This window comes from Callithrix jacchus, chromosome 10, assembly GCF_049354715.1.
Source record: "Callithrix jacchus isolate 240 chromosome 10, calJac240_pri, whole genome shotgun sequence".
Lineage (NCBI taxonomy): Eukaryota > Metazoa > Chordata > Mammalia > Primates > Cebidae > Callithrix > Callithrix jacchus.
The window spans coordinates 120,393,105-120,407,086 of NC_133511.1; the positions used below are offsets into that span (position 1 = coordinate 120,393,105).

Genomic DNA, 13,982 nt, shown 5'->3' on the forward strand with positions numbered 1-13,982 from the left:
GATGGGGAAAGCATTGATTCTGTAAATTACATTGGGCAGTATAGCCATTTTCACAATAATGATTCTTCCTACCCATGAACATGGAATGTTTCTCCATCTGTTTGTGTCCTCTCTGATTTCATTGAGCAGTGGTTTGTAGTTTTCCTTGAAGAGGTCCCTTATTTTCCTTGTAAGTTGTATTCCTAGGTATTTTGTTCTTTTTGAAGCAATTGTGAATGGCAGTTTGTCCTTGATTTGACTTTCTTTAAGTCTGTTATTGGTGTATAGGAATGCTTGTGATTTTTGCACATTGATTTTATATCCTGAGACTTTGCTGAAGTTGCTTATCAGTTTCAGGAGGTTTTGGGCTGAGACGATGGGGTCTTCTAGGTATACTATCATGTCGTCTGCAAATAGAGACAATTTGGCTTCCACCTTTCCTATTTGAATACCCTTTATTTCTTTTTCTTGCCTGATTGCTCTGGCTAGAGCTTCCAGTACTCTATTGAATAGGAGTGGTGAAAGAGGGCATCTTTGTCCAGTGCCAGTTTTCAAAGGGAATGCTTCCAGTTTTTGCCCATTCAGTATGATATTGGCTGTTGGTTTGTCATAAATAGCTTTTATTACTTTGAGATATATTCCATCAATACTGAGTTTATTGAGGGTTTTTAGCATAAAGGGCTGTGGAATTTTGTCAAATGCCTTGTCTGCATCAATTGAGATAATCATGTGGTTTTTGTTTTTGGTTCTGTTTATGTGGTGAATTATGTTGATAGACTTGCATATGTTGAACCAGCCTTGCATCCCCGGGATGAATCCTACTTGATCATGATGGATAAGTTCTTTGATGTGCTGTTGCATTCGGTTTGTCAGTATTTTATTGAAGATTTTTTGCATCTATGTTCATCGTGGATATTGGCCTGAAGTTTTCTTTTCTCGTTGAGTCTCTGCCGGGTTTTGGTATCAGGATGATGTTGGTCTCATAAAATGATTTGGGAAGGATTCCCTCTTTTTGGATTGTTTGAAATAGTTTTAGAAGGAATGGTACCAGCTCCTCCTTGTGTGTCTGGTAGAATTCGGCTGTGAACCCGTCTGGACCTGGGCTTTTTTTGTGAGGTAGGCTCTTAATTGCTGCCTCGACTTCAGACCTTGTTATTGGTCTATTCATAGTTTCGGCTTCCTCCTTGTTTAGGCTTGGGAGGACACAGGAGTCCAGGAATTTATCCATTTCTTCCAGGTTTACTAGTTTATGTGCATAGAGTTGTTTATAATATTCTCTGATGATGGTTTGAATTTCTGTGGAATCTGTGGTGATTTCCCCTTTATCATTTTTTATTCCATCTATTTGGTTGTTCTCTCTTTTCTTTTTTATCAGTCTGGCCAGTGGTCTGTCTATTTTGTTGATCTTTTCAAAAAACCAGCTCTTGGATTTATTGATTTTTTTGAAGGGTTTTTCGTGTCTCAATCTCCTTCAGCTCAGCTCTGATCTTAGTAATTTCTTGTCTTCTGCTGGGTTTTGAGTTTTTTTGATCTTGCTCCTCTAGCTCTTTCAATTTTGACGATAGGGTGTCAGTTTTGGATCTCTCCATTCTCCTCATATGGGCACTTATTGCTATATACTTTCCTCTAGAGACTGCTTTAAATGTGTCCCAGAGGTTCTGGCACGTTGTGTCTTCGTTCTCATTGGTTTCGAAGAACTTCTTTATTTCTGCCTTCATTTCGTTGTTTACCCAGTCAACATTCAAGAGCCAGTTGTTCAGTTTCCATGAAGCTGTGCGGTTCTGGGTCGGTTTCTGAATTCTGAGTTCTAACTTGATTGCACTATGGTCTGAGAGGCTGTTTGTTATGATTTCAGTTGTTTTGCATTTGTTGAGCAGTGCTTTACTTCCAATTATGTGGTCAGTTTTAGAGTAGGTGTGATGTGGTGCTGAGAAGAATGTGTATTCTGTAGATTTGGGGTGGAGAGTTCTGTAAATGTCCACCAGGTTTGCTTGCTCCAGGTCTGAGTTCAAGCCCTGGATATCCTTGTTGATTTTCTGTCTGGTTGATCTGTCTAGTATTGACAGTGGAGTGTTAAAGTCTCCCACTATTATTGTGTGGGAGTCTAAGTCCTTTTGTAAGTCATTAAGAACTTGCCTTATGTATCTGGGTGCTCCTGTGTTGGGTCCATATATGTTTAGGATCGTTAGCTCTTCTTGTTGTATCGATCCTTTTACCATTATGTAATGGCCTTCTTTGTCTCTTTTGATCTTTGTTGCTTTAAAGTCTATTTTATCAGAGATGAGAATTACAACTCCTGCTTTTTTTTGCTTTCCATTAGCTTGGTAAATCTTCCTCCATCCCTTTATTTTGAGCCTTTGTGTATCCTTGCATGTGAGATGGGTTTCCTGGATACAGCACACTGATGGGTTTTGGATTTTTATCCAATTTGCCAGTCTGTGTCTTTTGATTGGTGCATTTAGTCCATTTACATTTAGGGTTAATATTGTTATGTGTGAATTTGATACTGCCATTTTGATGCTAAGTGGCTGTTTTGCCTGTTAGTTGTTGTAGATTCTTCATTATGTTGAAGCTCTTTAGCATTCAGTGTGATTTTGGAATGGCTGGTACTGATTGATCCTTTCTATGTGTAGTGCCTCTTTTAGGAGCTCTTGTAAAGCAGGCCTGGTGGTGACAAAATCTCTGAGTACTTGCTTGTTCGCAAAGGATTTTATTCTTCCTTCACTTCTGAAGCTCAGTTTGGCTGGATATGAAATTCTGGGTTGAAAGTTCTTTTCTTTAAGAATGTTGAATATTGGCCCCCACTCTCTTCTGGCTTGTAGTGTTTCTGCCGAGAGATCTGCTGTGAGTCTGATGGGCTACCCTTTGTGGGTGACCTGACCTTTCTCTCTGGCTGCCCTTAGTATTCTCTCCTTTATTTCAACCCTGTTGAATCTGACGATTATGTGCCTTGGGTTGCTCTTCTTGTGGAATATCTTTGTGGTGTTCTCTGTATTTCCTGCAATTGAGTGTTGGCTTGTCTTGCTAGGTGGGGGAAATTTTCCTGGATGATGTCCTGAAGAGTATTTTCCAGCTTGGATTCATTCTCTTCATCCCCTTCTGGTACACCTATCAAACGTAGGTTAGGTCTTTTCACATAGTCCCACATTTCTTGGAGACTTTGTTCATTCCTTTTTGCGCTTTTTTCTCTGATCTTGGTTTCTCGTTTTATTTCATTGAGTTGGTCTTCGACTTCAGATATTCTTTCTTCTGCTTGGTCAATTCGGCTAGTGAAACTTGTGTTTGCTTCGCGAAGTTCTCGTATTGTGTTTTTCAGCTCCTTTAATTCATTCATATTCCTCTCTAAGGTATCCATTCTTGTTATCATTTCCTCAAATCTTTTTTCAAATCTTTTTTCAAGGTTCTTAGTTTCTTTGCATCGATTTAATACATGATCTTTTAGCTCACAAAAGTTTCTCATTATCCATCTTCTGAAGTCTAATTCCGTCATTTCGTCACAGTCATTCTCCGTCCAGCTTTGCTCCCTTGCTGGTGAGGAGTTTTGGTCCTTTCTAGGAGGCGAGGTGTTCTTGTTTCGGGTGTTTTCCTCCTTTTTGCGCTGGTTTCTTCCCATCTTTGTGGATTTGTCCGCTGGTCGTCTGCGTAGTTGCTGACTTTTCGTCTGGGTCTCTGAGTGGACACCCAGAATGTTGATGATGAAGTATTTCTGTTGCTTGGTTTTCCTTCTACCAGTCTAGCCCCTTCGCTGTACGACTGCTGAGGTCCGCTCCAGACCCTGCTTGTCTGGGGTGCACCTCTAGTAGCTGTGGCACAGCGAGGGATGCTACCAGTTTCTTTTTCTGCTCTCTTTGTCCCAGGATGATGCCTGCCTAATGTCAGTCTTTTGGATATAGAGGGGTCAGGGAGCTGCTTGAGGAGACAGTTTGTACTTTATAGGGGTTTAATTGCTGAGCTGTGCACTCTGTTGTTCATTCAGGGCTGTTAGGCTGCTATGTTTGATTCTGCTGCAACAGAGCTCATTAAAAAACCCTTTTTTTTTTTTTTCCTCAAATGCTCTGTGTTGAGGGGTTTGGGCTTTATTTTTGGATGTCCGATCAGGTGTCCTGCCCAGCTAGGAGGCAGACTAGCCACTGTTTGGCTGTCGAGGCTCCGCCCTGCTGTTGTGTGATTCGCGCTGTTCCTGCCGGCTCTGCTGTGGTCTCCGCCACGCCCTGCGGCCGAGTCTCTTCGTTATAGCGTGTTGCCTCAGCAACGGCAGGCTGCGTCAGCAGTGGGCATGTATCTCAGTTGGGGCGGGTTGCCTCAGCAACGGCTGGCTGCGTCAGCAATGGGCGTGTATCTCAGTTGGGGCGGGTTGCCTCAGCAACGGCTGGCTGCGTCAGCAGTGGGCATGTATCTCAGTTGGGGCGGGTTGCCTCGGCAACGGCTGGCTGCGTCAGCAGTGGGCGTGTATCTCAGTTGGGGCGGGTTGCCTCGGTAGTGGTGGACGCCCCTCCCCCACAGAGCATCTCAGACCGTCTGCTCGGGATAGTTTGAAATCGCGGTTTTATTCGTCCCACTGGGTATCCCAATCCCTGCAATCCCCTGGGCTGGCCTACTGTCCAAGTCTCGTTCAGTCTCAAGTCCAGCCCTCTTAAGTCTCAGGTTGCCGGTTCAACAGGGCACCTGGACAAGCGCGCCCTGTGGGGATTGCTGGGTAGGGCCGGCTGCCGCCGCCCCGGCTGCCGGCTTCGCCAGGCAGACCTACTGCCTGGCGTCCCGTGTCTTTTTTATACTTGGGAGTTTCCCCGTTCTGTGGGCAACAAAGATCAGTCTGGAAATGCCGCTCTGACTCACCGTTTGCGGATTCAACGAGAAGAGCTCCAATCCTGGGTTGTTCTCACAGCGCCATCTTGAGTCCTCCCCCCAGCTCTGTGCTTTTATAGGAAGCACCTGGACAGTGTATTGGGCATCTATACCCACCCCACTGCTCTAGCCAAGCAGGACATATCAGCTTAGGCAGGACCCAAGCAGTGAGGAGCCTTCACTCTCAGAGCACCTGGGAGAAGGGTATGACTCCCTCCCCAGGGCTGACCTGAGAAGGGTATGGTCTCTCTGCCAAACACAGCCCCTCTCTGAGGGAGCCCTGCGGACCAGAAAGCTTAACAAAGGAGATGCAGACATGGAGCCTGGGTAAACCTGGGAATAGGAAAATCCCCTTGCGCCCTAAGGAGCCAGCAAAGGGAGCAGGCTCCTCTAAGACCCAGGAGTAGATCAGGTTAAGGAGTCATCTCTGTCCCCATACCACAGAGCACTTCTGCCAACTGCACCAAAATACAAAAAAAGCTGTCTCAGAGCCTATCTGCCAGCCAACACTCTTAAGTGCCACCAACTGGATTGCAGCCTAAAATACAACACCAAAATATTTTACCAGTATATAGCACCTGCAAAACGAATGCAAAGATCTAGTCACAAATAAAGATTCTGTACAGAGTCCTGGCCCTCTGAAAACACCTAGAAATGAAGCCAACTGGCTATATTCAACTTACATCACAGTTAGAGGCACAACAACCCTCACACATGAGACAGAATCGATGCAAGAACTCTGGCAACTCAAAAAGCCAGTGTGCTCCCTTACCTCCAAACAAATGCACAAGGCTCCCAGGGATGGTTCTTAGCCAGACTGAGATGATTGAAATGACAGATGTATAATTCAAAATCTGAATCACAAGGAAGTTCATCGGGATTGAGGGGAAAGTTGAAACCCAATCCAAGGAATCTAAGGAGTATAGTAAAATAATCCAGGAGCTGAAAGATATAATAGCCATTTTAAGAAAGAACCAAACTGAACTTCTGTAATTGAAGAATTCACTTCAATAATTTCACAATAAAATCAGAGGCATCAATAGCAGACTACATGATATTGAAGAAAGAATCTCAGCTAAAAGGCTAGCTCATCAAATCATCTCAGTGAGACAAAAAGATGAAGGAAAAGAGTTTTTAAAAAGGAATAAAACCTCTAGGAAATATGAGATTATGTAAAGAAAAAAAATGTACAACTCATTGGCGTTCCTGAGAGAGGAGAGAGTAAGCAACTTGAAAAACAGAGTTGATGATATAGTCCATAAAAATTTCCTCACTCTTGCTATAGAAGAGGACCTACAAATTCAAGAAATAGAACTCTTGGGAGATATGACACAGGATGACCATCCCCAAGACACATAGTCATGAGATTCACTGTCAATGTGAAAGAAAATACTTAATTTAGGCAGCTAGATAGAAAGGCCAGGTCACCTACAAAGATAAATCCATTGGGCCAGCCACAGACCCCTCAGAAAAAACCTTACACACCAGAAGAGATTGAGGGCCTATTTTCAACATTCTTAAAGCCAAGAAATTTTATCCAAAAATATCATATTCTGCCAAACTAAGCTTCATAAGCAAAGGAGAAACAAAATCCCTCTCAGACAAGCAAGCATAAAGGTAATTCATTACCATTAGACCACCCTTACAAGATGTCCTTAAGGTGGTGCTAACCATCAAAGATGGGAAGAAACCAGTGAAGAATGAAGAAAGACTCTGTTTTGTGTTTATGTCAAATAGAACATTGTACCAAAAAATACATACCCTTATGTGTTCATTGCTACAGATTTCACAATAGCAAAGACATGGAATCAATGTCAGTGCCCATCAGTGTTGGATGGGACAAAGAAAATGTGGTGCTATATACTATGCAGCCTTAAAAAATGAAATTTGTCCTTTGCAGCCACATGGATGGAACTGAGTCCAAAATCCTAAGCGAATTAATGCAGAAACAGAAAACTAAATACCTCATGTCCTCACTATAACTGGGAGCTAAACTTTGAGCACCCATAGACTTAAACATGGGAACAATAGCCACGACAAACTACTCTAGGGTCAAGGGACTGGGGCATGGGTCATAAAAGTATCTCTTGGGTACTCTGCTCACTACCTGAGTGCAATTTACCCATATAAGAAACCTGCACATGTATCCCCTGTATCCAAAACAAAAGTCAAGGGTAAAAAACACACTTGGAAATTTAAGGGATGCTTTAACAAGTGGAACTTTGCATTCAAAACCTAAAGCATCAACAGATAATCTATTAGCGATTCTTCTCAGAAGCGATGTTCCCTGTTTCTAACTAGATATTGAGTGCATCAAAGATTCTTCTTCAATCTGTTACAAGTAGATCTTTGACATTAATTGAACCCATATAAGACAAGCTACAACGTTGGAAAATTTTACATCTCTTAAGTGTCCCTTGTACTAACACATGCATTTAGCAGAGTGAAGAAAGACTGTTCAGCGTAAAGAATACAACTGCTCTGCTATGGACAAAACTGTGTCCCCAGCAAATTTGCATGTTGAACCCAAACTCCCAATGAGATTCTGTTTGAAGATGGGGACTTTCAGAGGTCATTAGCTTTAGATGAGGTCATGAGGGTGGGACCTTCATAATGGGATGCGTTTCTTGACGGGAAGATACTCAAGAGAGCTTGCTTGTGCACGCTGTTGCTCTCTCCCTTTCTCTCTCTCACCTCTGTGGAGAGACAGCAGAAAGTTGCTGGCTGCAGACCAGGAAGAAACCCTTTTTAGTTAGTCCTTTGACCGTGAACTTCTCTGCATCCACAGCTGTGAGAAAGTAAATTTCTCTTGTTTAAGCTACACAAAAACACTTTGTTATGGTAGCCCCAGCTAATTAACACAGGAACAAAATCTGCATTTGGCACCCTAGGACCATGCAGACCAAGGCTAAACTGATTTAAAAGGACAGAACAGGCCAGGCACAGTGCTCACACCTGTAATCCCAGCACTTTGGGAGACCACGGCGGGTGGGTCATGATGTCAGAAGTTCAAAATCAGCCTGGCCAACATAGTGAAACCCTGTCTGTACTAAAAATACAAAAATTAGCTGGGCATGGTGGCTCACACCTGTAATCCCAGCACTTTGGGAGACCACGGCGGGTGGATCATGATGTCAGAAGTTCAAAACCAGCCTGGCCAACATAGTGAAACCCTGTCTGTACTAAAAATACAAAAATTAGCTGGGCGTGGTGGTGCACACCTGTAATCCCAGCTACTCCAGGAGGCTGAGGCAAGAGAATTGCTTGAACCCAGGAGGTGGAGGTTGCAGTGAGCTGAAATCATGTCACTGCACTCCAGCCTGGGTGACAGAGTGAGGCTGTCTCAGAGAAAAAAAAAGGACAATCTACAGAAGAATACAAGTTGCTGATGGATTTCATAAGAGCCCCTCTCTGCCTAGTTTGATTGTAGGCCTTGCACACTGCATGTTTTCTACAACAGGATACCAGGGAGTCACAACTCAAGACAGGGGACCCTATACATAGGAGTGGCAAACCTTTGATGGCAATCTGGTTGTCCATTCCTATACATAGTTTGAAGAGGAAAGTATTAGGTAAGATAAACATGAGGAAACAGAGAATCAGAGGGTTTAAAAAGGAAAGAAAAAGGAATTTTCTTTTTCAAAGATTTTGGGGAGATAAAATGACCTGTGCTGATTCTATATGACCAGTAATGTATACCACTGGGAACGTACTGGGTTCGGGCAGATGCTCTACAGTCTTTGCTACTCTCACAGCGTATTTATACTAAAATATGACTATTAAATCATATATTCTGGGTGCTTACACAACATATGCTCAATTTCTAAATTTGTCCTTCATAATGAAATAGAATCTATGTAAAAAGTATTATAATTAATAAAATAATAAAGTAGGAATTATTGGAAAGCCTGGTCAGTAAAAAATTATGTGGTCAGACTCCCATACAATAATAGTGGGAGATTTTAACACTCCACAAAGAATATATTTATTTATTTAACAATTGAAAAATTAAGTTTCTGAGATATGGTAGCTATAATTCCATATGCCCATCTGTGGCTGTGTGTGTGTGTAAGGTTGTTAAATGCGGTGATATTTTGGAGTGGCAAACCTTTGATGGCAATCTGGTTGTCCATTCCTAAGAAGGGTATTAGGAACAGCGTAATGGATCTCCACTGTGGAGCAAAGTGTAACAGTTAGAAAAGTGAACTAGAGGATTGGAGTTCTCATTGTGTCTGCGGAGAGGTGAGTCTGAGCTGCATTTCCAGACTGATCTTTGTTGCCCACGGACCGGGGAAATTCCCAAGTGAAGAGGAGACATGGGACACCAGGCAGATATTCCACCTGGCGAAGCCGGCAGCCGGGGTGGCGGTGGCTGGCCCTACCCAGCGCTCCCCACAGGGCACACTTGTCCGGGTGCCCCGTTGAACCGGCAACCGGAGACTTGAGAGGGCTGGACTTGAGACTGAGCTAGACTTGGACAGTGGGCCAGCCCAGGGGATTGCAGGAACAGAGCGTTAGGATCAGCCCAGTGGGATGAACAAAACCGCGATTTCAAACAAGCCCCGTGCAGACGGCCCGAGACGCTCTGAGGGGGAGGGGTGGCCACCATTACCGAGACAACCCGCCCCAACTGAGATACACGCCCATTGCTGATGCAGCCAGCCGTTGCCGAGGCAACCCGTCCCTACTGAGATACACGCCCACTGCTGACGCAGCCAGCCGTTGCCGAGGCAACCCGTCCCTACTGAGATACACGCCCACTGCTGACGCAGCCAGCCGTTGCCGAGGCAACACGCTACAACAGAGAGACTCCGCCGCAGGGCGTGGCTGAGAACAGCAGAACAGCAGAGCCAGGGCGAGCCTCACAACAGCACGGCGGAGCCTCGGCAGGCAAACAGTGGCTAGTCTGCATCCTAGCTGGGCAGGACCTCAACGGCCATCCAAAAATAAAGCCCAAACCCCTCAACACAGAGCATTTGAGGAAAAAAAAGGTTTTTTTAATGAGCTCTGTTGCAGCAGAATCAAACATAGCAGCCTAACAGCCCTGAATGAACAACACAGCTCACAGCTCAGCAATTAAACCCCTATAAAGTACAAACTGTCTCCTCAAGCAGCTCCCTGACCCCTCTATATCCAAAAGACTGACATTAGGCAGGCACCATCCTGGGACAAAGATAGCAGAAAAAGAAAATGGTAGCATCCCTCGCAGTGCCACAGCTGCTAGAGGTGCACCCCAGAGAAGCAGGGTCTGGAGCGGACCTCAGCAGTCGTACAGCGAAGGGGCTAGACTGGTAGAAGGAAAACCAAGCAACAGAAATACTTCATCATCAACATTCAGGGTGTCCACTCAGAGACCCAATCGAAAAGTCAGCAACTACGCAGACGACCAGCGGACAAATCCGCAAAGATGGGAAGAAACCAGTGCAAAAAGGAGGAAAACACCCGAAACCAGAACACCTCGCCTCCTAGAAAGGACCAAAACTCCTCACCAGCAAGGGAACAAAGCTGGACGGAGAATGACTGCGACGAAATGACGGAATTAGACTTCAGAAGATGAATAATGAGAAACTTTGGTGAGCTAAAAGATCATGTATTAAATCAATGCAAAGAAACTAGGAACCTTGAGAAAAGATTTGAAAAAAGATTTGAGGAAATGATAACAAGAATGGATAACTTAGAGAGGAATATGAATGAATTAAAGGAGCTGAGAAACACAATACGAGAACTTCGCGAAGCATGCACAAGTTTCAATAGCCGAATTGACCAAGCAGAAGAAAGAATATCTGAAGTCTAAGACCAACTCAATGAAATAAAACGAGAAACCAAGATTAGAGAAAAAAACGCAAAAAGGAATGAACAAAGTCTCCAAGAAATGTGGGACTATGTGAAAAGACCTAACCTACGTTTGATAGGTGTACCAGAAGGGGACGAAGAGAATGAATCCAAGCTGGAAAATACTCTTCAGGACTTCATCCAGGAAAATTTCCCCCACCTAGCAAGACAAGCCAACACTCAATTGCAGGAAATACAGAGAACACCACAAAGATATTCTGCAAGAAGAGCAACCCCAAGGCACATAATCGTCAGATTCAATAGGGTTGAAATAAAGGAGAGAATACTAAGGGCAGCCAGAGAGAAAGGTCAGGTCACCCACAAAGGGGAGCCCATCAGACTCACAGCAGATCTCTCGGCAGAAACACTACAAGCCAGAAGAGAGTGGGGGCCAATATTCAACATTCTTAAAGAAAAGAACTTTCAACCCAGAATTTCATATCCAGCCAAACTGAGCTTCAGAAGTGAAGGAAGAATAAAATCCTTTGCGAACAAGCAAGTACTCAGAGATTTTGTCACCACCAGGCCTGCTTTACAAGAGCTTCTAAAAGAGGCACTACACATAGAAAGGAACAACCGGTACCAGCCATTCCAAAATCACACTGAATGCTAAAGAGCTTCAACATAATGAAGAATCTACAACAACTAACAGGCAAAACAGCCACTTAGCATCAAAATGGCAGTATCAAATTCACACATAACAATATTAACCCTAAATGTAAATGGACTAAATGCACCAATCAAAAGACACAGACTGGCAAATTGGATAAAAATCCAAAACCCATCAGTGTGCTGTATCCAGGAAACCCATCTCACATGCAAGGATACACAAAGGCTCAAAATAAAGGGATGGAGGAAGATATACCAAGCTAATGGAAAGCAAAAAAAAACAGGAGTTGCAATTCTCATCTCTGATAAAATAGACTTTAAAGCAACAAAGATCAAAAGAGACAAAGAAGGCCATTACATAATGGTAAAAGGATCGATACAACAAGAAGAGCTAACGATCCTAAACATATATGGACCCAATGCAGGAGCACCCAGATACATAAGGCAAGTTCTTAAGAACTTACAAAAGGACTTAGACTCCCACACAATAATAGTGGGAGACTTTAACACTCCACGGTCAATACTAGACAGATCTACCAGACAGAAAATCAACAAGGATATCCAGGGCTTGAACTCAGACCTGGAGCAAGCAAACCTGATAGACATTTACAGAACTCTCCACCCCAAATCCACAGAATACACATTCTTCTCAGCACCACATCACACCTACTCTAAAATTGACCACATAATTGGAAGTAAAGCACTGCTCAACAAATGCAAAACAACTGAAATCATAACAAACAGCCTCTCAGACCATAGTGCAATCAAGTTAGAACTCAGAATTCAGAAACCGACCCAGAACCGCACAGCTTCATGGAAACTGAACAACTGGCTCTTGAATGTTGACTGGGTAAACAACGAAATGAAGGCAGAAATAAAGAAGTTCTTCGAAACCAATGAGAACGAAGACACAACATGCCAGAACCTCTGGGACACATTTAAAGCAGTCTCTAGAGGAAAGTATAAAGCAATAAGTGCCCATATGAGGAGAATGGAGAGATCCAAAATTGACACCCTATCGTCAAAATTGAAAGAGCTAGAGGACCAAGATCAAAAAAACTCAAAACCCAGCAGAAGACAAGAAATAACTAAGATCAGAGCTGAGCTGAAGGAGATTGAGTTTTTTGAAATCAATAAATCCAAGAGCTGGTTTTTTGAAAAGATCAACAAAATAGACAGACCACTAGCCAGATTGATTAAAAATAAAAGAGAGAACAACCAAATAGATGCAATAAAAAATAATAAAGGGGAAATCACCACAGATTCCACAGAAATTCAAACCATCATCAGAGAATATTACAAACAACTCTATGCGCATAAACTAGTAAACCTGGAAGAAATGGACAAATTCCTGGATTCCTGTGTTCTCCCAAGCCTAAACCAGGAGGAAGCTGAAACTATGAATAGACCAATAACAAGGTCTGAAGTTGAGGCAGCAATTAAGAGCCTACCACACAAAAAAAGCCCAGATCCAGACGGGTTCACAGCCGAATTCTACCAGACACACAAGGAAGAGCTGGCACCATTTCTTCTAAAACTATTTCAAACAATCCAAAAAGAGGGAATCCTTCCCAGAGCATTTTATGAGACCAACATCATTCTGATACCAAAACCCGGCAGAGACCCAACAAGAAAAGAAAACTTCAGGCCAATATCCCTGATGAACATAGATGCAAAAATCTTCAATAAAATATTGGCAAGCCGATTGCAACAGCAAATCAAAAAACTTATTCATCATGATCAAGTAGGATTCATCCCAGGGATGCAAGGCTGGTTCAACATACGCAAGTCTATAAATGTAATTCACCACATAAACAGAACCAAAAACAAAAACCACATGATTATCTCAATTGACGCAGAGAAGGCATTTGACAAAATTCAACAGCCCTTTATGCTAAAAACCCTCAATAAACTCGGTATCGATGGAACGTATCTCAAAGTAATAAAAGCTATTTATGACAAACCAACAGCCAATATCATACTGAATGGGCAAAAACTGGAAGCATTCCCTTTGAAATCTGGCACTAGACAAGGATGCCCTCTTTCACCACTCCTATTCAATATAGTACTGGAAGTTCTAGCCAGAGCAATCAGGCAAGAAAAAGAAATACAGGGTATTCAAATAGGAAAGGTGGAAGCCAAATTGTCTCTATTTGCAGACGACATGATAGTATACCTAGAAGACCCCATTGCCTCAGCCCAAAAGCTCCTGAAACTGATAAGCAACTTCAGCAAAGTCTCAGGATATAAAATCAATGTGCAAAAATCACAAGCATTCGTCTACACCAATAACAGACTTAAAGAAAGCCAAATCAAGAGCGAACTGCCATTCCCAATTGCTACAAAAAGACTAAAATACCTTGGAATACCACTCACAAGGAACGTAAGAGACCTCTTCAAGGAGAACTACAAACCACTGCTCAACGAAATCAGAGAGGACACAAACAGATGGAGAAACATTCCATGTTCATGGTTAGGAAGAATTAATATCGTGAAAATGGCTATACTGCCCAAAGTAATTTACAGAATCAACGCTATCCCCATCAAGCTACCATTGACTTTCTTCACAGAACTGGAAAAAACCACCATGAACTTCATATGGAACCAAAAGAGAGCCCCCATAGCCAAGTCAATTCTAAGCAAAAAGAACACAGCGGGGGGGACCACACTACCGGATTTCAAACTATACTACAAGGCTACAGTAATCAAAGCAGCAT

General features: G+C 43.0%; 1 pseudogene; it reads right to left on the reverse strand.

Annotated features, from left to right (window-relative positions):
* Nucleotides 1-13,982, reverse strand: part of LOC118145523 (solute carrier family 22 member 25-like) — a 47,704-nt pseudogene that overhangs the window by 21,679 nt on the left and 12,043 nt on the right.